This window comes from Fukomys damarensis, unplaced genomic scaffold (genome assembly GCF_012274545.1).
Source record: "Fukomys damarensis isolate Sample0158 unplaced genomic scaffold, DMR_v1.0_HiC HiC_scaffold_73849, whole genome shotgun sequence".
Taxonomy (NCBI): Eukaryota; Metazoa; Chordata; class Mammalia; order Rodentia; family Bathyergidae; genus Fukomys; species Fukomys damarensis.
In genome coordinates, this window is record NW_022974761.1 from 36490 (window position 1) to 45811 (window position 9322).

The 9322-nt window shown below is 35.0% G+C and overlaps 1 pseudogene; it reads left to right on the top strand.

Moving 5' to 3' along the window:
• The first annotated feature begins 548 nt into the window (after positions 1-548).
• Positions 549-1435, top strand: LOC104875766 (annotated as a pseudogene).
• Positions 1436-9322: the final 7887 nt, after the last annotated feature.

The window sequence follows — 9322 nt, forward strand, 5'->3', positions numbered from 1 at the left end:
CATACTGCAGTATCATGGAACTGACCTGTGCCTGCTAGGACAGATATCATTTTTGGTGTGGCACAGACTGTCTTGTAAGGTTATTCCCTACCAAAGCTATCAATGTGAAAGATTGAATTTATGTCAGTGAATATATTCAGTTTTCATTTCCATGCTAGAGAGTAGGTTTGTTGAAAGCAAAAGCCTTTCTCCTTTGTCCTTTCTGATTTATCTGTCATGCAGTAACATATTTAAAAGAAAGTGTGAAATGTATGAAGGTCCGTCATGCCTTTATCTTTCTTGTGTACTGATAGCCACTGGAAAAAAAAACCCTCTGATTTTTTAAGCTCAACAAAACAATTCAGGGAGAATTAGAACTATCAACAAGTCTATTGTGCTATATGAGAGCAGATCTCAACTGAGGCTTAGTTTGCTGTGTGTTCACCACTGTGGAAGATAAGATGATAAAGACTCATTCTTTCACATGGTGCATCATGGTCCTGGTCACTATTTCCTGGCAGGTTCTCTTCTGAGCTCGCGTCTCTGAAGCAAGTCTTCTAGAAGACTGAATGGCACACGGTAACAATGTCACAGAATTTGTCCTCCTGGGCCTCATTCAGGATCCCAGTGCACAAACAGCATTATTTGTCATGTGTTTACTCATCTACATTGTGACAATGCTGGGCAACCTGCTCATCGTGGTGACTGTCCTTGACAGCCCTTCTTTGGGCTCCCCGGATGTACTTCTTCCTTGCCAATCTGTCATTCCTAGATGCTGTTTATTCCACTGTGTTCTCACCCAAGTTTCTGATAAACCTGCTCAGTGAGAGGAAGACCATTTCTTTTCCAGCCTGCATGGGCCAGATCTTTACAGAACACCTATTTGCTGGCACTGAGATCTTCCTTCTGGCGGCGATGGCCTATGACCGCTATGTTGCCATCTGTAAGCCTCTGCACTACTTGACCATCATGAACAGACGGGTTTGCATCCTTTTTTTGGTAGTGTGTTGGACTGGAGGTTTTACACACTCTGTGATTCAACTTGTGTTTGTGTCTCGTCTCCCCTTCTGTGGCCCCAATGTCATTGATCACTTTCTCTGTGACATGTACCCATTACTGGAGCTTGCCTGTACTGACACCTACCTGATTGGCCTCACCGTGGAAGCCAATGGTGGAGCCATGTGTGTGGTGGTCTTCATCCTCCTCCTCATCTCCTATGGAATCATCCTCAACTCCCTTAAAACTCACAGTCAGGAAGGGAGGCGCAAGGCTCTTTCTACCTGCAGCTCCCACATCACTGTGGTTGTCCTCTTTTTTGTTCCCTGTATTTTCCTGTATGTTAGACCCATCTCCACCTTTCCCTTTGATAATGTTAAATCCTTTAATATACACTTTGAGAAATTCGGAGATCCATAATTCTATGGAAAAAATCTGGTGTAAGAATTTATCCTTATAGCAAAGCTGTTACAAATCCTGATATAAGAAACATGCAGCAAATCCTAATGAAGAATGATGCTGTCACCTCACCTGATTGTTTAGGACTGCATCTCTTTATTGATACAAAACCATTAAAGAAGAAGAAGAAGAAGAAGAAGAAGAAGAAGAAGAAGAAGAAGAAGAAGAAGAAGAAGAAGAAGAAGAAGAAGAAGACGTAGTTATCCTATGTGTTGTAACTAATTTAGTAGAGTTGTGAAAGATGTAGTAAAAGCACCACTTTTTGTTATTTTACATGTGAAGATAAGGATAAATCTAAGCACAGTATACTTTATCACTTGATTTTTTTCTGTTTAGATTAAAATAGGACTTTTTTATTTTTCACAATTTTATTTTGAATATAGTAATTATACAAATATTTGGAATATAATACAGACTAAACGTAAATATTCATGAACCATAGATGCAGAATTTACAAATCATTTATGAACACATGAATACATGGAATTCACATACATAATGTTCACACTAGTTTTTTTCCATATCAGTATTGCTAAATAAAGCAATTCAAATTCTTTGTTATGTATATGTTATATGAAGAATCAGTTAAAGTCATTAGTATTTTAAAATTTTAATTATTCATTGGTAATTAAAATTCATGGATGGTCCACTTTTCCAAATGGCTTTTGAGTGGTAAGAGCAGAAATTGCTTAATGCATTCCTCCCTTTCAAAAATGTGTTAAACTAATGATGTGAACGTGTAAGTTGAGCAGTAGACTCTAGGATTAGAAATTACTTTATTTGGGAACCAAAAGCAGCTCTTTAGCATTCCACGCATGTTTAGCAACAGCCATATTTGTGGAAGAATTTGTATGTAAATTAAAAAAAATGAATTAACCCTTTTCTTCCTATTTCACATTGTCAATTATCTCATTAGGATCTTATGTACTGTAAGGAAAGTGGGAAGGATAGGGGGAAGGTAATAAGGGAAAAGGAAAAATATGAGAAAATGAAAAAATGGAAATAAATTGTTTGTAAATGGGGAGGGGAGAAGGGGGTGAAGGGAGGGCAGGGACAAGGGGAAAAAATGAGAACCAAGACCTGTCATGTAAATGTACAAGATCCCAATAATGAATGTAACTGTACTGTATACCTGAAGTGTACCAATAAACTCAATTTGAAAAAAATAAATTAATATCGAGCTTATCTAAAGATGACTATTTTAAATGTATGACACCAGTTGTGAACATGGTGTTTATCTTACAAACTCAAGAAATAAATTGAACAACCAATGCAAATCATAAAAATTGCAAAAAATATTAAAATACTCTTATATTGACAGATGTCCCCAGAAAATTGTGTCTCAATATGATTACTCAGGCTAATGATGCATACACAAGTAATTGCACACAGAAATTGTACTATGGCTAATGGAGTATACTACAGGTTACTCTGTTTAAATTAGATGAATTCCTGGTCTCCAGTTCATCCTGATCATTTTAAATTTAAGTGGAGCTACACTACAGAATACTTGAGTTTCTATTTCTAGGTCTTTGGCTGACAGTTTGGCTGAATTTAGGCCCCTTCACGAAACCTGGCAATGAAAATGATAGCCTGTATTTGTGAACTCATTTTTTGAATGAAAATTATATATTTTATATAAAAATGTGTAGCTATAAACTACACATACACTGAGAAGTAGATAGGTCTAGGATGAGCAGTTTCTCCCATCAGCAATTTTGTAGTCTAAGTGGAGAGATAAACATGGATGACTGGCTAGCTCAATAGGACAATGTTTTCACAAGGATGTAGTGGCCTTCTTTGTCTCTCGATTAAGTCTTGGTTTGAAACTGACTTTGTCTACAAATAAAATAACTACCCCTGCTTTTTTCAGGGTTTCTGTCACATGGAGAACTGTTTTCCATCCTTTCACTTTGAGTCCATGAGTTTATTTTTGAACTAGGTGTGTTTCTTGTATACAGCATATTGTTGGATTTTGTTTCTTAATCCATTCTGTCAGTCTGTTTCCTTTCATTGATGAATTGATTCCATTGAAGTTGATGATTATAACTGATATATATTGACTTTTCATTGTCATGTTATTGTCTTGTTGTTGGCTCTTCTTTATTTTCCTCTCTTCCCTTTAATTTCTTACCTTGCCTGATGAAATATGTTGAATTTGCTCTATTGGGCCTTATGAAATTGTGACCTTCATTGTCTTTTTCTAAGATATTTTAGAAAATTATTTGGAGTACTGGTTTGGTATTCAAGAAGTTTTTCAGGTGCTCTTTGACATGGAAGTATCTTATTTACCCATCAATTTTGAAAGATATTTTTGCAGGATACATCAGTCTAGGTTGGAGGTTGTTTTCTTTTAAGGCTTGAAATACCTCACTTTAGGCTCTCCTTAATTTGAAAGTTTGTTTTGAAAAGTCTGCTGTGATATTAGTGGGCTTTCCATTGCATGTGATTTGTTTCTTTTCTCTAACTGCTTGTAGTATTTTGTTCTTCTGTTGGGTTCTGGGATCTTGACTATCATATGTCTAGATGTAGATGTTTTTTTGATCATGACTAGTTGGAGTCCTATATGCCTCACTTATCTGTGGTTCTTTTGCTCTTTTTGGGAAGTTTTCTATCATTAATTCTGTGACTTTTTAAAAAATGTCATTTGTACTTTCCTCTGCATTTTTGTGGACTCCTGTCAATCACTATTTTTCTTTGCATCATCTAGGAGTGGTTGGATTGATTTCTCATGGTCCCTTACTATTTTTAAAATGTCTCTCTTTTCATGACCACTGACCACCATCCTGTCTTCTGTAGCTGATACTGATTCAGATTGGCTCAGTCTGCTTTGTATACTTTCAATAGAGTTTTTAATCTCCTGGATATCACTGTTTCATGGTTTCCATTTATTTCCTATGCTGAGCATTCATGTCTTCTATCATGGTCCTGAACTCATCTATTTTTTTAATCTGTTTCTCTTCCAGAAACTCTCATCATGTTTTTTATTCTGCCCACCATCTCTGTAGTGATTTGAATTTAGGAAATCCTTGTGCAACCCAAAGTCTCAAAAATCTTCTCTGATGTTGCCCTTTAGACCTTGTATGGTTTTGGGTTTAATATTAGGTGTGCAAGTAATTTTGGGGTTAGCTTTTGTTTGTGGTGTAAGACATTGATCACCATTTACTCTTTGCTAGTGGATATCCAATTACTGTTTCAGTGCTGTTTCCAAAAAGGCTACTATTTCTCTGTCTCTCTGCACTTCTACAAAAGTCACCCATCCAGCGTGTAGATCTATTTCTGGACTATCTACTCATGTGTTTACCTATAAATTTTCTCCAATACTGCATGTTATGCTATGTATAGAAATCCAGTAGTATGAGTTTTTCAACTTTTTTCTTTTTCTTTTTCAAAATATTTCAGCTATTCGAGTTCTTCTGAAGTTTCATACAAATTCTTGAAGCAGTTTCTCAGTTTCTACAAAAAAATCAATCTGTTGTTATTTAGAATATTTTTGAATCAATCTGTAGATGAATCAGAGGTGATAGGACGTGTGAATGATAATGAGTCTTTCTGTTCACAGCTGTGGTGAAACACTTCTTGTTTTGATTTCCTTTGATTTCTTTCATCAGTGTTTTATAGTTTCAAGGAACTATGTCAATTGTCCTGCAGGTGTTTGACTTTCAGAAGAAGTCATTGGAAACTTTGATTAAAATGCAAATACAACTTGATTTGCTCCTAAAATTAGTCTTGCTCATCATCTAGTTTTCAAGGGGCATTGCTGGAATGTGTATTGGAACAGAAACTGGAAAGAGAAAACAAATGTGAGATTTCTCTACCTATCCCCATGGACATGTATTCATGGAACATTCACTAAAATAGACAGCACATGGACTCTCAGAGGACTTAATAATCATAGAAGGTGCATCAGACCATCAGGAACTGGACTCTAAATTGATAAAAAATATACATAAAAATGTCCCCAAATGTTTAATTATTTAATTAAACAGCCCAAGTGAATTTGAAACATAATAATCTGTCACTGGAATATATCTCCCCTGGAATATATTCTATAGGAAAAGAAATCTTCAAGGAAATATTGTTTTGAGAAGTAGCCTTAGGTTTGTAGCACCATTAGTATTATTTGCTGTTTTTTTCCAGCTCTGTTAATGAATCATATGTACTTAACGCATAGTCTTAATGTTTTGATATGTGTACATACTATGGAATTATTATCAAAATTAAATGAACACATCTATCACCTCATTTAATCTGTATTTTCTTCTACTTATTGTGTCTATAACATTTAAGGTCAACCACTTTAATAAATTTAAGTATGTAATATGTTTTAGCAAACTTCAGGTATAGAATATAGTCTTCTTAACTGTAGCTACTATACTGAATGTAAAATATAGTAATTATTTTTCTTGTATATCCAATCTTTCAGGGGTTGATAGGCACAATTCTGCTCACTTTTCTGTGAGACTATATTATATCCCACATATTAGTGATATAAGACATTATAAGGCATACTTACAGTAATATATCCTTCAGGTTCACTAATATTATAAATAATATCATATTATTCTTATTTAAGTGTAAATAATATTACATATATGTATTTTATAAAAATATATATAAGGAAGTATTTTATCATATAAGTAGTTTATGAATATTATAATTAACATGACGGCATCTATCAGTGGTATCTGGTTCACACACTTCATTTGTTCCCTAATTCCGGGGAAGATGGTGGTGCTTGTGTTCCACTACCTATGTGGCCTTTGTGAAAGGAAGCAAAATTTTGCTGAATGTTTCCATTTGTTAACTTAATTGTTCACAAACAAACATTTTTGAATTGAGGTACTGTGTTATATATCACCTAGCAACTTATCATATATTATAACGTATAATAAAATTGAATGATAGTACATACATTGCATGTATGTCATTCTGTTTATCCATTTATTGAGGCATTATAGGCTGCTGTTTTCATATGTTGGATTTTGTGAGTAATGCTGCCATGAATGTGGAAGTACAGATCTGTATAAGATCCTTTCTTGGGTCTTTTAATGAATAGCTAGAATTAGGATTCCCAGATGCTATGGTCATTCTACTTTTGTTTTCTGAGGAGCCTCCATACTGTCTTCTATAGTCACTGTACCAATTTAGAATCCCAACAAGAGTGCACAAGGCTGCCTTTTCTCTGCTTCCTCACTGACATTTGTTATGCTGAGTCTGTTCCGTAGTAGCCATTCTAACAGATGTGAGGTGATATATTTCAGGACTTTGGATTTGTATTCTTCTGATGAAAAGTCAACTTGAGGACTGTTTCATGTACCTATTGGACATTTTTATGTTTGAAAATATCTATGATATACTTCATTTTTCCTTTTTCATAGTTTTTCTTCCTTTCTTGATATTGTTTTATGATTTTCTGATTTTTTTGACTTTCCCCTTTTACCAGGTACATAGAGAGGAAAGTTTATGATAACAAAAACTGGCACTTTAAAAAAGAAGAAAGATCTCACAAAATAAGCAGATTTTACTCCAAAGAAATAGAAAAAGAACACATCTTTCCAACTTAGCAGAAAGAAGGCAATAATACAGATCAGCACAGTGACAAATCAAGTACTTAACCGATAAGAAATATCATGAAAAGTTCAAGTCAATACATAGTAGTTATAACCATCAACATTAATGGCCCCAGTTAACCAACCAAAAGGTCTTTCATCCTTTGACTGAAATTGAAAGGATGGAAAACAATTCCATATGTGACAGGAACCTTAGAAAAGCAGGGGTGGCTGTCTTATTTGGAAACAAATGAGATTTCTTTTTTCCATTAATTTTATTGGTACATTTTAAGTATACAATACGACACTCATCATTAGAGATTTGTACCTTTACATGATATATCTCAATTCTTGTTTTTTCCCCATTCCCCTGCCCTCCCGTCAACCCTTCCAATCCTCCCTATTTATGAAAACTTTGTTTCCACTTTTCCTTTTCTCATGTTTATTCCGTTTCCTTCATTCATTGTATCTGCTACTCCCCCTCCCCCTGTGCACCTTTTCTTTTATTTCACATTATCTATTATATATTTGAATCCTTATTTACACTTTCAGTTTCTCACACCAGAGAAACTACTCGATATCGACACATGTGTTGTCTAGTTGTCTATTTATTTCACTTAAGAGTATGGACTCAGTGTACATCTATTTAGCCATAAATGTCGCTGGTTTCTCATTCTTTATGGCTGAGTAGTATTCCACTTTATAAAAAAAACCCCACATTTTCTTTCTTCACTTTCCAGTTTATGGTCATTTTGGTTGTTTCCACATTATAGATATTATGAACTGCTCTGCTATGAACAAGAGTGCGTATATAACACTGTAATATGAATCTTTTAATTCTTTTGGGAAGATACCCAGCAGAGGAATAGCTGGGTCAAATGGGACCCCTGATCCTAGTTCTTTGAGGTATCTCCATATTGATTTCCACAGTGTTTGTACCAGTCTGCACTCCCACCAAGGGAGAGGGACTCCTTTCTCCCCACATCCTGGTCAGCATTTGTTATTTGTTGATTTCTTGATAGCAGCCATTCTTTCTGGGGTGAGTTGGAATCCCAGTGTTATTTTCTGCATCTAATTAATTCAGTGGTATTATATGCATCTCTCATATGACCAGTGATATTGAATAGTTTTTCACATGTACATTTGCTATTTTTACTTTTTTGTTTGAGGAATGTCTGTTCATTTCAGATGCCCATTTTTAGCTTGGGTCTTTAAATTTGGGAGGTCTGAACCAAAGACCTCTGATGGGTTTGTCCTGCTCTTTTTTTTCTAGTAGGTTGAGGTTCAGCATCAGGTTGTTTATTTGATCTTGCTCTTTATTTTTTACTAATATGAGCTTTCGCTGCTATGAACTTCCCTGGCAGGACTGCTTCCATGTGTCCCATAGATTCTGATGTGCTGTATTGACATTGGCATTTAATTGTAGAAGCTGTCTGATTTCTTCTTTAACTTTCTCTGTGACCCACTGTTTATTCAGAAGTGTGTTGTTCAATTTCCATGTGTTTATGAATTCTTGCGGTTTCTTTTGGTATTGATCTCCAGTTTCATCATACTGTAGTCAGATAATATACTGATAACTTCAATTCAGTAGCACTTACTTAGTTAGACATGTTCTATCAGCAACATGTGGTATGTTTTGGAGAATGACCAATGTGCAGCTGAAAAGAATGTTTTCTGATTTTTGTGTGTTAGAACACTCTTTAAACATCTGTTAAGTTCATTTGTTCAAGAGTTTGATTCAGTTTGAATATTTCTTTTTTTTTCTGTCTAGCGGATTAATCTCTTTGTTGACAGTGGGGTATTGAGGTTCACCAGTACTGTTGTATTAGTCTTATTTGTTTTTTCATATCTGTTATTATTTATTTTATTTTTACTTTTTATTTTTTGCTACAGGGGTTTGAACTCAGGACCTTGCACTTGTGAGGCAGGTGGCAGCACCACTGAGCTAAATCCCTGGTCCTGGTATTTGTTTTCTGTAGTTGGGAAAACTAGTATTTGGTGCATTATATTTATTATTGTTATCTCTTCCTCTTGGATTTTTCTTTTTTTTTCTCTCATTGAATTTATTGGTACATTTTAGGTATTCAGTACAGTTACATTCATTATTGGGATCTTGTACCTTTACATGACAGGTCTTGGTTCTCATTTTTCCCCTTGTCCCTGCCCTTCCTTCACCCCCTCCTACCGTCCCCATTTACAAAAACTGTATTTCCACTTTTTAAATTTTCTCATATTTTTTCTTTTCCCTTATTACCTTTCCCCTACCCTTCCCAATTTCCCAACACCTTTAGCCCTTTTCTTCCTATTTCACATTGTCAATTGTATCAACATCAACT